Source organism: Protopterus annectens, chromosome 4.part0 (genome assembly GCF_019279795.1).
Source record: "Protopterus annectens isolate FY-2018-M chromosome 4.part0, PAN1.0, whole genome shotgun sequence".
In the NCBI taxonomy this organism is placed as follows: Eukaryota; Metazoa; Chordata; order Ceratodontiformes; family Protopteridae; genus Protopterus; species Protopterus annectens.
Window position 1 is genome coordinate 232,528,165 of NC_056733.1, and position 21,072 is coordinate 232,549,236.

Below are 21,072 nucleotides of genomic sequence, written 5' to 3' on the forward strand. Positions count from 1 at the left end.
GCTTTTTTGAAGACTTCAGATCTGAAACTCGAAAACGAAAATTTCAGAAGTCGGCCGACCGGCATTTGCGAACTGCTTCTGCTTCGAGCACCGCACGGCAAGAAAGACTGATGTAATGGCATCAGCTGCATGCTTTATACCCTTGACTACCTGACGTCATGGAAGAAGAAACAGCAAACAAAGCAGGACCCAAGACTTTGAAAATCAGGCCGGCTGAGGGCTCCCTGCAAGCAGATAACCCAAATGTAATGACTGCAACAGTGAAACACAAAGAACATCCACAATGTCCATCTTTCTCTCCTGCATCACTGCTAGCAGCTTCATCATCCTACTATCAGGCTCCACACAATGCTCAGCAATACATTATAATACAAACCAGCCATACTTCAAGTCATCTTTATTTGTTCCTCTGCTATGTTCTGCTTTTGCTACTTCACTCTATCGCCTGCCTGAATAACCACCTCTTTTACTTCTTCTATGACTCTCACTTCCCCTTCCACTTCAGTTTATAGGTATGATCACTGAACCATAACTTTCCAACCCAACACTAAACACAACTGTCCTTTCTAGGCTAAAATGTAGCCTGTCTTACATATACTTGGTCTAATTGCTAGGTTTACCCACCCTTTTACTAGTCCAAGTCCTACTCTTTACCCACAGCTGTATTCAGCTGTTATACTCCCTAATCTTTTCTCTCCACAACCTGTGGGGAAACTGACAAAAAATACACTTCAAAGAATGCTACATCAACTTCCCTTTCTTAGTATCTCTCTGCAGCCTCCCCATACCTGCTTAACATCACTGCCTCCTCTGACAGGTGACTGGTGCATAAACGTCTACTACCATCTCAGGTCACTGCTACATGGATGCCTCACAACGTGTCACCCCTCCCAGCTGGTGATCACCATGGTCATCTCCTCCAACATGAAAGTCAAAGGCAAAACTCACAATGGTTTTGCTGTAATCTGGCTTGTCAAGACTTTTAAGCCCACCCCACATGACAAAGTCTCTAGTCAACACAACACTGTTTTCCATTCTTACACCAGCTCCTATCTCCTTCAATTCTTACCGCATACTTGTGCCTTATCTAAAAACTTTCCACTTCTATGTCCACCATCCACAGCCTTGCTCACTATGCTCTCTCCTGTAGTTCATACGATCTATTTACTATTCCCTCTTGCACTCTACAGTTGGAGCAATGAGGCTGAAACTATGGAAAATAAATAAATAATGGGAAGGTGAGATGAGCAGCTGTACTGTGCATAATGAACAGCCAAAGTAATGTAGCAAGAGAGCTACATGTAGTATGAACAAAAAGGAAATTACATCACCCTGCTTATTCCTGTTGCAAAGCAAGAGTGCCATGCTCACCTTCACTGTCCCTTTTTCTTACTTTTCTTAATTTCTCCTTAACAACCCAATGTCAGAATACAAAAAACAATGTACAGAGATCAGATGAACTGCAAGGAGGGAAACATCAAGAACACAGTAAGAAGAGCTGCAAGTGGTGGAGTTGGAAGGAGAAGGACAGACAGAAGTGTGTTAACGAGGGCAGAATTCCACAAGATGAGAGTAATAAGCAAATGATCGAGGCTTAAGGACACCACAATAAAGGATAGCAGAATTTTTCTCAAGGGCACGTCAGATGAGAGGAAGCAGGGGAGAAGATGATATGAATGGGCTGGAAGTGACATATGAACATATCCAGTGGAACATCAGTATCAACCTTCAATGAGACAAAAGGAGACAGAAATGTGCAAATAAAGATTCCAAAAAAAAAAGGAAGAAGGAATAATGCTAAGAACTCCAAATAAGGGAGTAATGGTTAGGATTCCCACAGAAAATGGAAAGGGTAAGGGTATCGATGAAAGATTCCAAAAAAAAAGGCTGGCGTATTACTGACTTCCCAAAACAGAGAGCATCCCATTCCCAATCTCTCTGACAATTAAACAGCATATAAATTCAACTCATTTCATAGACACTGAAGCTACACTAGCATAACAACATGCAAGTAAAATTGTTCCTCCTTTCTCACCTGTGCCTTTTGCTTTACACCACAGTATCAACCAAAAGCAGCATTGAAGGGCTCCTTAGAAATCCAAAATCAGCTATTCTAGCCACTTACAATCTGGCAGTTAAATACCTAATGCTATCTATTACTCCTCTCTTCTACCCCATTTCCATACTCATCAATCATTCTACAGCTGAAATCACTTTCTAAAGAATAGCAGAGAAATATAAACTTTCCACCCCACTGTTATTCTCTCACCTCTGTCGAAAATACTTAAAAAATATGGGTCTATAATCAGGTTCTTCAATACCCAAAGGCCAACAATCTCCTCCCACACAACCAGCTTTGATTTCACCTAAGGTATACCACTATCACAGCCCTGCTGTCCTTCCTTAATACTATTCTCCTAAAGAGAAAAACAAACTCATATCCGCAATCTTCCTTGATCTTTCCAAAGCTTCTGATACAGCCTCTCATTCAAAACGATTAAATACTTTTCACTCACTAGGTTTCACCACTACTTCACTCAGCTGGTTCACCAGTTAGCTAAGCAGCCACTCACAAGCATTCAAATGGCACTCGGCATTTTCTACATACTTAATAAGTACCAAATGGCATACCACGAGATCCGATTCTTAGACCTTTATTATTTAACTACGTTATTAATAATATTGTTTCTGCCTCCATTTAGTTTTTATACAAAGATAATCCTAAAATCAGGCAGACCTAAAAGTGAAGATTCATTACATTAATACCACACATTGAAGAATCGATTCAATATAAAGTGTAAGAATGCTATTCACTACCCAAGAGCACTACATTTACACTACACAGGATAAGCATCCTAAAGAAATAAAAGGTAACAAACGCAGACATGTATCTCACTGAAAATAAGCAATTTAACTACATAATGAAATAATAATAAACACTCTTTTAAGCTGAAATAGGAAATATTAAACAGTACAAAAGATGCATACCTTCAGGACAGATTTTTACCTAAAAAATTTGAAATAAATTCTTGAAGCAAGTTTTCAATACAGGAATAAAAAAAAATGAATATGCAGTGGTGTGGTGGAAAAAAACACATTTGTATTCCTTTGAGGGTTAGTATGAAAAGTCACAGGAATAAATCAGAATTTGATGCAACCTTATAAACAGGAACTCCGCAGTGAAGGCACTCAAGCCAAGAATCAAACCAGAGAACCTCTTGCTAAGAGGCAACAACACTACAGCTGCACCACTACGCCGTCCAATTAGCTAAGCATACTACCCTCTTTGTTCCACAGTTGCATTTTCCATTACAAAAAATAACTTTGCGGGATATGCTTGAGTAGTATTAATACTACCCAAAATATACCTGCACTGGGAACAAAACCCACATTTAAACTAGCTCTTAATGTGTAAACACAGCTCATCAAAAACCTTTCAGCTCCCTTCAACAAGCCCTTTCAAATATTGTTTCCTTTTATACACAAAAATTGGGCCCACTCCTAATTCGTCAATGTGCCCAGCTGATATAAAAGGTCTATATTATAGACGAAATTCAAAATCTTGAATGCTCACATGAGCGAAAATGCAGGTAATTGAAATCACTATTGTGTGTGTGGGGGGGGGTGCGCCCCGCACACACCCCGCTAAATATATACTCCAACTCAGAGATCGCACTACAATGAGGAAAGGGCAAATTTTCCAATCTTCACTGTACTGCAACCACACAATACCGATTACGAAGAACAGCATTTTCGACATCTAAGCCATTCAAGATTTTGATTTTTCGTCAATCTAATAGGGACCCGATAAAAATACTGCTAATCCGTTCTGTCAAAATGTTCCAAACTTCAAACATCCCCAAGTCTGTGATTAAAAGTTAAAAGCATGGCCTTGGAGACATCGGAAACCCCTTATTTATTCTTTTTGCAGGAATTAATTGAATTTGGGTAATTTAAAATATGTATAAACTTCATCTGTTGCCCTTGTAATATTTCATCAATAATGGGAGCTAAAAAATCATGGGGAGGTAATCACTTTCCATAAATAAATCCCTGAGTTTTATAAGCTCATTTTTCAAACCTGGAATCATCTGGAACAAGCCTCTACAGCCTAACCATATGGCTTTTAACCAGATTATATATATATATATATATATATATATATATATATATATATATATATATATGGTTCTACCTCACATAAACGAAACACCAAAACACCGACAACGCAATCACCAAAACCACATAACCGACAGTACAAAAACACGAAATCCCACATGCCCGACAACGAAATAACTGACGGTACACAAACACGAAACCTCATACACTTCACACACCACAATCAACAAACAAAACACATTCCCCGTGCAAAAACCACATACACAACACAAGCACACCAAAATCCCTACAAACCCACACTAAACCTCACATACACAACTACCTACAACCCTAACCCAAACCCTAACCCTAAGGTCCGTCACTACCGCACACTTACCTGGCCACTCCTAACCCTAACTCACTTATCCGCCCCTAACCCAAACACAATCACTACCGCACACTTACCTGACCCGCTCCTAACCCTAACTCACTTATCCCACCTAACCCAAACACAATCACTACGCACACTTACCTGACCGCTCCTAACCCTAACTCACTTAACCCACCCCTATCCCCACAGACCGTCAATATCCACACTTACCTTACTCGCACCCTAACGTCCGTCACTACCGCATACTTAGCCTTTTCCCATGTCGGCATCCTCGGCGTCGGTGCTTTCATCCGTCGGGTCGATCTTCTGCACTGTCGATCTTCTGGGTCCCGTCGCGTCGGTCTTCTGAGCTGTCGATCTTCTGGGGCTCGCGATTTCCGTGTCGATGTTCCGGCGTGTCGTTTAAGTGAGGTAGAACCATATATATATATATATATATATATATATATATATATATATATATATATATATATATATATATATATCTATATCTATATCTATATCTATATATATATATATATAGATATATATATGTGTGTATATGTATGTGTGTGTGTGTGTGTGTGTGTGTGTGTGTGTATATATATATATATATATATTTTTTTTTTTTTTTTTTTTTTTTTTGCCATAAGGGGTGATTGCTCACAAAATGTAAATAACTATTAAAATTGTTTTCTTTCTTTAAAACACATGTAATTAAATATTATACATTTGTGGATGATATATTTTTTATTGCTGCTGCGGCTTTCGGCTTATCCCGGTTAGGGGTCGCCACAGCGGAACTCCGGTCCGCTAATATTTGGTAGTGGATTTTTATATGCCGAGTTACCAGCCCTGATGCAAAACCTTCAACGAAGGCACGCCCATTCACGCATGCCTCCACACAGAAGACGCTCTAGCTGAGAATCGAACGGGACAACGTCTTGCTGTGAGGCGACAATGCTACCGCAGCACCACTACCGCGGATGATATATTTTTTATTACTGATGCTAAATTAGATGTGATTGCTGCCTTTGTTTCAAACATTAATGATACTGAGTTTTTAGACTTTAACAGGTTTAGGCACTGATGCACATTTTTTTGTATGTTTCCATACAATGGAGCTAAAGTAATAAGACTTTTTCTAGTAATATTTATAGGAAGGAATGTTTTGTCAACAGCTATTTGCACTTTTCTAGTGTACAACCACCATACATGAAGAAAAATGTACCTAGGGGCAGATGATCAGGGCCTCAAGGCTGACTACTAAAATCAGGAGATTTTTCTGGATGCAATTCATTACATAATAGTATTTTTTTTTTAGGGACGGGGTTAAAGTTATAATACTCTTAAGGCCACTGCAGGTGAAATTGTAGAAAATAGGAATGACAAGTTTCCATCTATATTGTCTGTTGGCAGGCCTAATGAGAACAGGGGTGCTAGTTCCATTGTTTCTAATATTGACAGACAAAGGTTATACCAATAGTTTTTGTCTATACATGACTGTGGATGATTAAAGCATTAGCTCCATTCTTATGCAGAATTGGAAACTTTTTAAGGCTGACTGAAATATTTAAAAAAAACAGTAGGAAATGAACCTAGGTTTATGTGGCTTACCTAAACAGAAATTTTCAGTTTTTTGTCTAGTAAAACACGTACAGGTTTGACCTCAGAACCAGAAGAAGTCACAATAGGTCTTAATGGAGGATAAGTTTGTTTTTTTGCGAACCTCTGAGATTCTAAAAACTGAGTGAATAATATGTTGACATACCTTCAGAAAATTCATAAAATCAATACTAAATTCATGCTCTTCATACAAACTGTTAAGCCACAGATCTGTTTTGTTGTACGGAAGATTAATTTCTTTCTTCGATAATTGTCTTTAAAATGTTACATCATACAAGAATTTAAGCATCTTTCTAGCACAGTACTGACTATTCATTACATCCATTTCACCTCCTATGTCCGGTTTCATAACCTTAAGTGATTTGTCAGTGAACAGTGTGTGTAAAATCTTCCATCATCCTCTGACAGATTAAAAAATGCTTTTTACATTTACTTTCTAACTTACGAATATCACATTCACGTAACTATTCGCAAACAAAGACAGGAGGTAAAAGGGGGCAGTTAAATACAGTGGAGATTTTTAGTGTTTCACTTCTGTGTCTATAGTCAATGTTTAAAAAAATTACCCTCGAGTTGAATTTCCTAATGTGCAATTATCCACTAAATTTATGCCCTTTGTGGGGACAAAAGTAACTCTTTTGGAACAATCAAAGTTACTAGACTCAAAAAGTGTTCACCTGAAATGCTGATACTCAGTTCCACTGCTACTTCTTTCCTCAACCTCTCTCAACATTCTGGTAGGTCACTGAATCTTCTTTCCAAAAAGTTTGATAAAAATGCCATTCTGCTGATTAGCCTCAAAATATCAAAGAAAAATAACAGGACCAGACATTCAACCTCCTCCTGTTCTGCTGCTCTAAACAATGCACCTTCATTAGTAACGCCAAAGGAGGAACCATCAAATCCTGCAATGTCATCTTGGGGGTGTGGATTACTCTACTTCTTTGCCTGAAGATCTGAGTAGACACTTTTACTGTTGTAAACATTTTATTTATTTTCAACTTTGTTCTTTTTTTAATTTGATTAATGATTTTGCATCTAGAATTTACATGTATAAAAACTTGGTCAAAAATCTTATTATACGAGGGAAATAAAAATAGATCACTCACAATCTGCTGTTGGAGTCTGTCAATCTCAGTCACTCTCTTCAAAAGCTACATCTCACTGTCTGTTTCAAGAGTGTCATTAAGTTTTAAACCTTTTCTAGCAAATAAATCTATCAGTTCTTGGTGCAATACTGAGACATGCAACAAGCCAGTGGGAAATTACCATACCTTCACCCTTTTGGGTACTCTATGTGCTGTGATGCTGTCCCAAAGAAATGCACTGTCCAGTTGCAAATTATGGCATTTTTGCAACATTTTTTCAAACATACTGATCTTCCCTGTAAGATTTCCAGTCCCTTCTTATATTTCATCACCACACGAAAAAGTTGGCTCTTTGCTGAGCCAATAAAGTAACACTGTTTTGGTGTATCCAACATTGCTTTCCCTTTCACTATAGTACTGCTGTTAGTAATGATGTTGACAGAACAGTCTACTCAAAATGATCAGCTGAGCATAAGTTTCCTTGATCATCCTTTTATTTAGAGTTCATCACATCTAATTCAATTAGTCAGAAGTACAGTGTTGACAGAGAGAGTAAAGTTATCCCTTCCTTGAAGGGACTTATGTAACATGATAGGGGAAGGAGAGTCACCTAATTTACTTGTGGTTCAAACCTTGAGAGCTACTGTCAACCCCCCTCCCTTGGTGTTAAAGAATGAAATTTTATTACCATGAATTACATTAAAACAGGCTTTATTTAGAAATGTTCATTGTAGGACTTTTGAATCAGGCAACCCAGAATACTATGTCAAAAAAAAAACTGCTGTTTGCCATTGCTGAAACTTTAATATGTTGTAAAGAACTGAACTTGGATGTTTTAAATAGGGAGCAGGAAAGCCCAATTTTACCAGGCTTTAGAGGAATACCTTTATTAAAACAATTACAAAATTCAATACACCGTGTTCACTACAAAATTAGTCTGCATTTGTTGAAATAGAAAATTCCTGAGGACTGACATCTCAACTCTTATAAATATCTATCTATGTGTATATACACTGTGTGTGTGTACATTTTATATATATCTATATCTATCTATATATATATATATATACACACACACACACACACACACACACACATATATATATTATACACACAGATATACACACACGTGTGTGTTTATGTGTGTGTGTAAAGAACTTACCAAATTAACCTTTATTTCCATTAATGACATTAAGGTAGACTTTTTTAGGCTTTATATAGAAATTTTCATTGTAAAATGTTTGAATTAGTCAGTCTAAAGGAACCTGTCAATGGAAAATGCTGTTTGCTACTGCTGAAACAAAGTGTAATATGTTGATAAGAATTCACCTTGGATGCTTGAAATAAGGAGTGAGGAAACCCACTTTTATTGGACTTTAGAGAGACATTACTGCAAAATCCCCAAATCCGAAAGAACATACTGTATTTGTTGAAATAAAAACACCCTGAGGAGGAAAGTTTTATCCTTTAAGTGTAGTTCAAAATTCACAATAGTGATTAAAATCAGGGAGCCAGCTTTTACTGTACAGACTTCAGAAGTTGTAGCCTTCTTGTATAGGGCTCAACAAGATGTGGGCTGTCAAGAGTATAACTTTGAAATAACAGCTGTAACTACAACATGTAGCCCTCTTATTTGGAGCATTAAATCTTTATGAGACTAGCACTAGATCTTTTTCACAGTTTCCCACTTTTAGGAATTGCAAAAAAATAAATAATTCGGCAGTCTTGACCAACTTCCTGAGAATAGTGACAGTAAAGGGAAAGTGATAGGATCCTAAAAACATTCAATATTGTGTCATCTATACATCCGGATAGTCATAGAGGCTAGATCTTTTCAAGTGCTCATTCTATTGAGGACACACTGATTGGACCCTACCAGAGTGCTTTCGCTTTGTTACATTCTTCAGCTCACAGATGATACTCTTAATCAGTAAATACAGACACTATTAAAAACAAAACATGAAAGAATTAAATAACAATCCTAAACAATTCTAGGTAACTATCACTACCTACAAAAAGTCTACCTGAACAGGAGAGTGACGCTATAGTCTACCGACATTGTGTAGTGGGGATTCAGGCATCTAAATGTAGGAAAAAATGTGACAGAGTAAACAGGATAACTGCAAAAAGCTACAATGTATATGCAATAATAACAAATATGAAAGAAATGAACAAAGATATGCAAAAAATAGTCATGAATGATACCAGTCCAAGAACTAAATCAGAGTATGTGGGTTGTCTTTTGGACTTCAGGAAGGAAAGCCACTAACTCTGAATCCAGGAATGGCATTCATGCTTAAGACATGGCCTTTTGTTCCCTGGTGTGGTTTAGGCTGGGCTGGAGCGCGAGCCCCTTGCCCTGGGTCCTGGTCTAGTGGCCATCACTCTTCTGGGTCTCTAAAACTGTTCGCTTGACCTTCAAGAAGGGAAAAGAGGAATCAGTCCTGAGCCAGGTTGAATAAAGAGCCCCTTGGGGCATGGTGAGCACTCATAGCTTCCTACTCTGCAAACTGCCCCAACAATTTTCTGTTTAAAATGCCTCCTTAGCCTAATATTTCTTCCTAACTGTAATCTTTTCCACTCTCATGAATATCCCCATACCACACCTTCTCTTTAAATACCAAATATCTTACATTTCTTTGTAACTATTCTTTCTCCCTTCTCCTGAAAAAAAATTCTTGTGCGACTTCAATATTTTTTGTCATGTTGTATTGTATTACATTATACTGCATTGTCTACATTTTTTCTGTTACTGGTAGAGCGTATGATCTAATGGAGCCTTTCTCCTCAGGTCTCTGCTAGCAAGAGATCTTGCATGGCCCAGCTGGACCCTCTCAATAATCAAGCACAAATGAATAAATATGTAAGAAGTCTTCCTCACTAAGCACATGGGGATTAAAGAAAGAGTTCAGCCAGTTTTTTTTTTTTTGCAGGGGGATGTGGGTTCTACTATAACCCAATCTTGATATACTACCACCAAGATCGCATGAAGGAGAAAAAAAGGAAGACAACATTAATTTCTTTTCTCAAAACAAGTGCAGCCTAGACAGTAGTATATTTACAGATCAGGGATACAACAGAGGGTATCCATAATCAGGACAGTGTGTCGTCTGTTATCCCTATGCGATTCTGCAGTGTTATAAGTAGAAGTGCCTGCCTGCCACTTGGTAAGCTGAGATCAAAAAACAAGGCAACAAGATTCCAAAATGTTTCCAATGATTTTACTGCAAAAGAAATTTAAAATAATAATCATAAGTGGGAAAAGCAATTTGGAAGTTATATGTAGATCAAATTACAACCATAGAAAAATGCATCTACCTGGGCATAGTTCATTCAGTTTGGCAGCAAAATCTAATTCACTCATTAAATATAATAAAGAAAAGAATCATAACTTGACATGTGGTCCAATTGTGTACATGTGAGACACCCAAACATGCAAGCCAACAAAAAGTGGGAAAAGCCATCTACAGGAATCAGGCTGAGAAGATTTTGCAAGCAGAGAAAAAATATTAAGTATTAGAATCATAAGAATGTATATCAGGAGTTCAGAGACACAGGGGCAGAGCAGAGTTAGAATTATGGAAGAACTACGTGTGTATATATATATATATATATATATATATATATATAGATAGATATATATATATATAGATAGACATATATATATATATATAGATATATATATATATATATAGATAGATAATATATGTGTGTGTGGGTGTATATACATATATATATATATATATATATATATATATATATATATATACATACATACATACATATATATATATATATATATATATATATATATATATATATATATATATATATATCTACATGGTTCTACCTCACATAAACGAAACACAAAAACACCGACAACGCAATCACCGAAACCACATAACCGACAGTACAAAAACAGGAAATTCCACATGCCCGAGAACGAAATAACCGACGGTACACAAACCTAAAACCTCATACACTTCACACACCACAATCAACAAACAAAACACATTCCCGTCCAAAACCACATACACAACACAAGCACACCAAAATCCCTACAAACCCACACTAAACCTCACATACACAACTACTGACAACCCTAACCCAAACCCTAACCCTAAGGTCCGTCACTACCGCACACTTACCTGACCCGCTCCCTAACCCTAACTCACTTATCCCACCCCTAACCCAAACACAATCACTACCGCACACTTACCTGACCCGCTCCTAACCTAACTCACTTATCCCGCCCCTAACCCAAACACAATCACTACCGCACTTACCTGACCGGCTCCCTAACCCTAACTCACTTAACCCACCCCTATCCACACTTACCTTTACTCACCCTAACGTCCGTCACTACATACTTACACAGCCTTTTCCCATTTCGCATCCTCGGCGTCAGTGCTTTCATCCGTCGGGTCGGTCTTCTGCTTGTCGATCTTCTAGGTCCCGTCGCGTCGGTCTTCTGCGCTGTCGATCTTCTGGGGCTCGCGATTTCCCTGTCGATGTTCCGGCGTGTCGTTGAAGTGAGGTAGAACCATCTACATATATATATACACACACACACACACACACACACACACACACACACACACCCATACATATACACACACTGCAGGACAAAGAAACGAGGATATCGGAGAAGATGCCAGTGTAGCTCCAACTGCAGAGAAGGTCAAAGAAAAAGTACAGTTTTGTACCTACCATAAATGTAGATGTTCGAGGATCCACATTGCTGCAGTCCTTACTATTGGGTAGTCCGCTGTCCAGTCGGCCCGAATACCAGAGTATATGGCTGACGTCGGTCAGGGCGCATTAGACTGACGTCAGTACGTCAGGGTACTAATGCGCATGACCGACGTCATATCCTCAGTCTTTTCTTGCCCCAGATGTCAGAAGACCCTAAAAAGACAAGGCCCAAAATACCTGCACCAAAAATATGTACAATATATACAAAATATATACAAAAATATCAGCATATAACCTCACCTACACAACCACCCCTAAACAGAGAGGGAAGGAGGGAGGTAAATTGGACTGCAGCAATGTGGATCCTCGAACATCTACATTTATGGTAGGTACAAAACTGTACTATGTTCTTCGTTCCACATTGCTGCAGTCCTTACTATTGGGTAGAATCCCAAAGCAGAGGTAAGGGAGGCTGGCAAATCATAAAGAAGTAGGAGCTGACAACATGCCTTGCAAAACAGCTGTGGCAAAACCAGCCCTAGACTTAGAGTAGATAGGAAGGTGATAATGCTTGGAGAAAGTATGCACTGAACTCCAAGTAGCTGCCTCCAAAATATCCTTAGTTGCCACCCCTTAGAAATGCTGTTGAAGTGGCAGTAGCCCTAGTGGAATGAGGCCTAATCCCAGCTGGAATCTCCTTGCCATGATGGGAATAACAAAATGCAATGCAAAACCCAATCCACCTAGAAATAGTTTGTTTTGACACAGGCTTGCCCTGAACTCAAAGCAAAAGAAACAAACAACTGCTGAGACTGCCTAAAATCCTTAGTCCTGCTTAAATAATAACGCAATTGCCTGTGTACATCTAAAGTGTGCAAAATCTTTTCCCCTTTATTTTGGGGGTCTGCATAAAAAGTAGGCAAATGAATAGTTTGGTTTAAAGCCACACTAGAAACCACCTTAGGCATAAAGGAAGGATTAGTACGTAATGATACCCTATCCTTATGGAAAATCAAAAGGGCTCTACTGCCATAAGGGCCTGCAACTCAGACACCCTTCTTGCAGAAGTAATAGCCAACAGAAAAGCAGTCTTCCATGACAAGTATTTCAATTCAGCAGTAGCCGCAGGCTCAAAAGGTTGTAGAGTAAGTTTTCCAACACAAAATTGAGATCCCAAGCAGGAGTAGGAGCTCTCGTGGGGGTCTTATATTCTTTGCCCCTCTAAGAAACTGCTTGAACAAAGGATCACGAAAACAATGGTGGGTCACAATCATAGTGAGCTGAAATTGCTGCAGCATGAATCTTAATGGAAGAGAAGGACAAACCTTTGTCCAATAACTCAGTAAGATATTGAAGAGCCACACTCAAATTAGGCTCAGAAATCTCCAAATTCTTTGCTGTACTCCAAAATAAAAATCTCTTCCATTTTTCTGCGTACACTTTCCTTGTACTAGGTCTTCTAGCTTCCATAATCACATTTAAAACTTGTTGAGGAAGTTGAGACCTGCTGTGTTTCAACACAGAATATGCCAGGCTGTTAGATGAAGAGAGTGAAGCTTGACATTGAGCAGATGACCGTCCTTCTGAGATAACAGATGAGGAATCAAAGGTAAAGGCCATGGAGGCTTCCTTACCAGACTCCTTAGTAGTGGGTACCAGTGTTGCCGAGGCCAATCTGGAGCTATCAAAATCATCCTTGGCTTGTCTTGTCTGACTTTTAATAGCACCTTTGGAAGAAGAGGCAGAGGTGGAAAGGCATACACATGAAGGTTTTTCCAACTGAAAGACAGAGCATCCACTTTCCAAGCTGTGTGATGAAACCCCTTTGTGCAAAACTTTGGCAGCTGGTGGTTTAGTGGAGAAGCGAACAGATCTATGTCTGGAGTTCCCCATGACACTGTCAATATCTGAAATACATGAAGATCCAGTTTCCACTCGTGGGGATCCATGATTTGTCTGCTTAACACATCTGCTAAGGAGTTCTGTGCTCCCGGCAGAAACCTTGCCTGAAGAGTTAGTTGCAAGCTTAGCGCAGTCTCCCATAAAATCATTGCTTGCCTGCATAGAGGATAAGAATGTGTTCCCCCTTGCTTGTTGATGTACCACATGACAGTTGTGTTGTCTGTTAGAATCAACACCTGCCCTGGAAGAAGTAACTCCTTGAAAGCCATTAATGCAAACTGGACTGCTAACATCTCCTTCATGTTGATATGTAGATGCTGTAGTCTGGCAGGCCACTTGTCTTGTATCCACTTTCCATTCAGATGAGCTCCCCAAGCAATGTCCGAGGCATCTGTCGTTAAAATCTGACTCGCCTCTGGCCGGGTCACAGAGAATCCCTTGTTTAGGTGACATTCCTGAGCCCACCACAAAAATTCTTTTTGAAGGCAAGGTATTATTTGAATGACAGTGTCCAAATCCTGGCAGTGCTGTGTCCATACAGTTTTGAGATACCATTGTAGCTTCCTCATATGCAGTTTGGCATTGGGAAGCACCAGAATACAAGATGCCATGAACCCTAATGCTTGAAGGACTGTCCTTGCAGTCAGCACGGACTGATGAGATAGTTGATGGAAGTAAAGTGATAGACTCTTTTGTTTGTCCGGGGTTAAAAAGGCCATCTGGGCTGCTGTATTCAGTCTCACACCCAGAAAGCACATGTCTTGAGAGGGTACTAGACTGGACTTTATTTCGTTCACAGAATACCCTAGGCATCTTAGCACTGCTATAACATATTCCAGATGCTGTAGAAGGTCTTCCTTTTCTTGAGCCAGAATCAGGCAGTCGTCCAAGTAAGGATAGATTTGAATTCCTTTTAGCCTGAAGTAAGCTATCACTGGAGCCAGAACCTTTGTGAATACTCTGGGCAGTAGATAAGCCAAAGGGTAATGCAGAGATCTGATATTGAGAATCTGCAGCACGCAAACGCAGATACTTCCTGCAACTCAGTCTTATAGGCACATGAAGGTAAGCTTCCTTGAGATCTAAAGTTACCATCCAGTGATCTTTGCCCAGCAGAGGTAAAAGCTGTTGTAACGTCAACATCTTGAACTTGGGAATGTCCAGATAAGTGTTGAGGATAGATAAATCCAAAATTGGTCTCCACGTGTTCCCCTTCTTTGGTACTAGGAACAGGCGAGAATAAAATCCTAGGCCCCTTTCTGATACAGGGACTGGCTGAATGGCCCCTATTTGGAGTAACTGAGAAATTTGCTTGTGAGCCTCTTTCCTTTGTGGAGGAGGAACGTCTGGCATGCCTTTGAAAGGGGCAATGTATGGAAATAAAACCTGTAACCGTGGTGAATGATATCCAACACCCATCTGTCTTGAGTAATTAAATCCCAATTTTCCTTGAAAAGAGACAGTCTTCCTCCCAAAGGAGCTGCCAGACGAGAATCTACTGGCAGCTGAAAAGGCAGGTCATTGGGTCTGTTTTGAAAGGACTGACCCCTGCCCTCACCAGAAGTCTGAGCAGGTGAACTCCTGTTCTAGGCCTAAAAGAACCTTGAGCTCTGCCCCTACCACGTCTAGACCTACCCTAGACTGGGAATCATAAGCAGGATATGTCCATCCCTTAGTAGGCCAATTTCTACTAAACTTCGGTGGCTGCACCTGCAAAAATCTTTAACAGTTTGCATAGACTTAGCTTTGTCCTCCATTTTCTTTAAAACTGCTTCCACAGGCGAACCAAACAACACATCAGACTGTAAAGGAGCATCCAAAATCCTTGTCTTAACATGCTCAGCTAAATTCTGATCCCTCAACCAGGCATGCCTGCGAAGAACAGAACTAGTGGCAGCCACCCTCGAGGAGGCCTGTACAGCATCAAAACCACATTGCAAAGAATGCTTACCCACTTGTTCAGACACATGAACTAAATCCAGCAACTCTTTACACTCAATACCTTCCGCCAAAGCATCCACCTTAGATTTCAGTTGTGAAAGGAGATAATTTTGATATTTAAGCATGTGAAACTGACAATTCAACGCCCTCATGGCTAAAGTGGAAGAAGTATACACTTTCTTTCCCCATCTATCCAAAGCCCTTGCCTCTTTATCAGTGGGAACAGGGTTTTTAACCACAGAGGCCTTAACACCTTTAGGTCCCTGAGAAACAGTTTCCGCGTCTGCCCTAGGACTCTTAAAAAGATACTTATGAGCTTCAGGCACCCTATAGTACCTATCAGGTTTAACAGGAGCAGGAGGCAAAGAATCAGGGTTCAGGGAAGCCTCTGCAAAAACATCTTCCACCACATTCAACACAGGAGGTATAGCTAAGGGCCTATGCTGGGGCAAAAACAAGAATTCCCTAAGCCTTTTCCTGGAATCAGAGTAATCCTGGCCTTCCCATTTAAAGTGCTCCCTCATGGAATGCAGAGTCTCTGAAAATGAGAAATCCTCAGGAGGAGAAGCTGTAGGAGTGGAATCATCCACATCAGAATCAGAATAAGGAGGATACTCCTGCAAATCTTCCAGAAGACTCAGAAGCCTCTGAACACTGTTCAAAACTATCAAACTCCGGTTCCACCCTAGGCCTCTTATCAGGAGGGGGCATAGAACCTCTAATCATAGTAATCAAATCTTCTGCCATTTTAAGCATATGTTTCTTAGGCACAGAACCTGAAATGCTAGGAGAAGCCCCCACTGAAGCTGAACTTGGCCTACCTCTCAAAGAAGTTTTGGCAACAGAAGGAGAGGCCCTAACTACCTTGGGAAGAGAGGGAAGAACAGTTACCTGAGAAGCCTCCTCAGCCTGGCCTACCTCCTGAGAAGGCACATCCTGTAACAGTAAAGTCTCTGCCTGAGACTCCAAAGAAACTCCTGGCAAAACCTCTGGCTCCACTGAGCCTTCTAAAGAACCGACGTCCGGGACTGCCGGTTCATCAACCCTAGGCTTCGCTGTTTTGTCCTTGCGCTTCTTGGGCCGAAGCGGCGCCGGAGCATCCGGCGGCATTTTATAATTGCAACGCTTCCCAAACACTAACCTGGCACAGTCTAACCGTCTCTTAATAGTGCGTTTGTTAAACCTAGCACAAGAGCGGCATCCAACAACGGCGTGCTCAGGCCCTAAACAAGGTATACACAAGGTATGGTAATCCCTATGAGGTATCTGTTTCCCACAAGAAATACAGTTATTCACTTTTTCTGACATCCGGTTAAATACTGAGGCAAGAAAAAACCAAAATGTTCCCCAACGGGGTACTTAGCCAACTCTGATTCGGTCTGAAACTCCGGCTTCAGAAATATTTCAGAACGCCAACCTGCACTCGCAAAACTGCTTCTGCATCGGACCATGCGGCAAAAAAGACTGAGGATATGACGTCGGTCATGCGCATTAGTACCCTGACGTACTGACGTCAGTCTAATGCGCCCTGACCGACGTCAGCCATATACTCTGGTATTCGGGCCGACTGGACAGCGGACTACCCAATAGTAAGGACTGCAGCAATGTGGAACGAAGAACATCAGATTGCAGTGGTTCAGGGACACATGCAGAAAAGCAAAGACAATCTAGAGAAGATGATTTGGGACAGACAGGAAGAAGGCAAGAGGAAATGAGGGCATCCAGCAAAGAGATGGATGAATTGTGCAAGTGAAGACTTGCAACAATTAGGCATGACTGTCGAAGACATGAGAAAGACAATGAATCCAGAGAGATGGACACACACACAAACATAAGCATGGTTTACAGATATGTGTGGGTACACACACACACACACACACACACACACATATATATAAACACACATATGTATACGTATACATATATATATACATATATGTATGTATATATATATATATATATATATATATATATATATATATATATATATATATAAAAATTAACCGCACTCAAAAAAATTGAACGAAGAGAAGAAATTTTAACTAAGAAATGAACTTCGTGACAATAAAAGCATTCAATAAAATAGTAAATAACACCAACAACTCTTGTAGAACTTTAGCTTTAGTCTTATTTATTATCAAGACTTCTTCAGAAAGACATGTTTCATAAGTATGAGCAACCATTTTCACTTCCTTTATATACATTAGTTCTAGCAGGCCATTTAAATTAACAACAGTTCCTTTCCAATAGAAAAGTGTGAACAAGCAGGGTGCTGTGTGCATTTTCATTAACATTACAATTGCAGTTACATAAGGCAAATTGGTCAGACAGTAATAGCCTTGTGGTGCCGTGTGCATACTAAAAGGGATTGTGTGCAAAAAGCGATTGTGTGCAAAAATTGTGTGCAAAAGGATTGTGTGCAAAAGGGATTGTGGAAAAAAAGGGCTGTGTGCAAAAAAGGGGTTTGTGAAAAAAAACAAAAAAAAAAAAAAAAGGTTGGGGGGGGGACCAGGAAAGATGACAGTCATGCTGCGATGATTCTAATATAAACACGTAACTGGGACAGAAATAAGGACCACACAGGCTCTTGACCTGATACTCACGCAGACGGAAATTAATCCCTTCCGTTGCCCGGTCCAGAATACAACAGCACAACTGGAGTACAGTCAAAACAGAGGGGTCTCACAGAGCGCCAGATCTCTAATTACCAGATTCGAGAGACTGATTAAAACCTACAAAAACCTGGAGCATGACAACTTCTATCTGGAAAGGTGTTTAGAACTGGATATAGTCCCACAGGGTCTCAGGTGTAACAAATTTCCTAACAGGACTACTCCAAACTCTCAGCTTCACAAAGAACTGGTCAAAATATATAATGACTCTGGGCTAGCAGCTATCAAAGCACTCATCCAAAGTAATACTGAGAGTATGGCCACCTACAAGTCTCAAATAGATGATCTGCAAACACACATCCTGCAGGATCCCACATTTATTGACTTCGCGGAAATGTGGGACAATGTACCACACAAAATTACTAGGCATGTGGCGGCACTGATTGAGCATAAGAAAGGCAAATTGCTTAGGGGCAGTAAACAATATGAGGAAGGAAAAGCATACCCGATCGGGCCCACACGCTGCTGACACACTGAGAAGGCCAGAGAGATATCCCACAAACAATCCGCTGTCCACTACTGAACTAAGGCCTACGACAGAATTACAAGAACCACAAATGGACCCAACACACCAGAGGTGGATAGACTCCTCATCACATCCAGCCCACTAGCAGGGAGTAGTTCCCAGATGATGGTACATACTCCTGCTAGGGGACAGCCAAGACCAGAAATGCCTCTCCAGAATCAGCCGACACAGAGATCCAGACACCAGTGAACGTGACCACCACGACAACAACGAGGACAACAACAATACAAACCGCAGGACACTGGACAGTGCGATCAATCAAGAAAGGGTTTATCAGACCCCACAAATCAACGACCAGTCTTCCAACAACAGCACAAGTAGCAACAACAATGTTTTTTTATCTTCAGCAGGACTCACAACCAGAACCAGGACTTATACCAGGTTCAGACCTGGGGGTAATGAACGAAACTGGAACCACAACACCGACAATATTGAGGGAAGGAGGGGGAACAACAATCACAGGGGAAGAAGGAGAGGGAACGGGATACAGTACTAGTATTACTGGGGTGGACCACCCTGATCACCCTCCCCATTCACTGATACCAGCACCTGATAGCACTGACTTCAGGTCTCCAGCAGGGGTAGGTGACATCTTTAACCTCACCACACGAGATTTATCGGAAAGCCATCATAAGGTACTGAAGAAAGGCTTCTCTTTCATCCCGGCGCAGAGAGCCAACACGGCGGATGTTATCCTGGACCTCAAGTGCTACCTTGAGAAAGTTACAACTAAAATTAGATATACAACAATATGAAGAGGAAGAAGATGAGGAAAGCTTGGAAGATAACAACAGACCCCTTACCATGAAGAGCCTGTACACTCCTGCACTCTCCAACACACTGAGCCTCTTTGCGAGTACCTGCGAAAGGGATATCAGGAAACTCCTTTTTGATAAGCCCTCAGCAAAGTGGCACAACCTGAACAGGGAAGAAAGACAGGCTTGGAAGGAACTGAGTCAGGACAAATCCCTACGGATCATGAAGGCTGACAAGGGATCCGGGATAGTAGTGATGGAGCAGGAGATATATCCAAACACTTGAAGCATCCCTCATGAATAACCAGTTCTACAAAAAGGTCAACATCAACCAGGTACAACAGAACTTTAAACAAATTGACAACCTACTGTTGGAACTGTACCTCAGGGATGAGATCTCTCAAGACGAAAAAGACTTCATGCAGGTCATGATACCCAGCCTTGGAAAAATTTTTCAGAATCCCCAAGGTTCACAAGAACCCTGAAAATCCACCTTTCCGCCATGTGGTATCGAACCGAAGGACAAAAACAGAAAAGATTTCACAATACGTGGACCACATCCTTAACCCCATTGTACAGAACAGCAAATACTACATCAAGGACTCCTGGGCTTTTCTAAATGACATCTTCAAACTAAGGCTAGATGGAGGGGAATATTTACTGGTCACCCTAGATGTAGAAGCACTCTACACAAACATCCCCCACGCCAAAGGACTGACCCTCACCAGACAGTACCTGAACAGGCACTCCAACCTAAGCGGGACTAAGATTAATACTGTATGCAGGTTAACAGAAGCAGTATTAAGAAATAACTTCTTTCAATTCAACGGGAAGATTTACCACCAACAGAAAGGGGTAGCCATGGGGTCCAAAATGGCCCCAGCATATGCAAACTTAGTCCTCAGTGCCTGGGAAATGGATAAGGTTGAATCACTACCCGGGTTCAACAACACCATAATGTACAGGCGTTATATTGATGACGTCTTTTTGTCTGGAAGGGGACAGACTTTCTCTGAGCAATTTTCTGGAAACCCTTTTCCAGAGTCTGGACTTCCTGACCCTCACGGTAGGACATATCGGAACCACCACTCAATTCCTGGATATCCACCTCACTATAAACCGGAAAATGGACAGTTTGACTCCAACATCTACCGCAAGCCCACTTTCCGGAATAACTATCTAGAGTTCAGCAGCCAGCATCCCCATTTCATGAAAGAATATTGTAAAAGGACAATTCATCCGGTTATCCAGACTCATTTTTAGGGACGAGGTTTTCATCAAGGAAGGTTTTACCTCAGAAACTTGTTCCTATAAAGAAAATACCCAGAGTATCTAGTGGACAACCTGTTCCAAGAGATCATACAGCACAGACACTCCAGGTACCCACCAATCCTGGAAA

The 21,072-nt window shown here is 40.6% G+C and overlaps 1 protein-coding gene across 1 annotated transcript in view; it reads right to left on the reverse strand.

Moving 5' to 3' along the window:
- The window catches only part of DUS1L (dihydrouridine synthase 1 like), a 1,030,374-nt gene that overhangs the window by 600,367 nt on the left and 408,935 nt on the right, over nt 1-21,072 (reverse strand). The window lies entirely within an intron of this gene.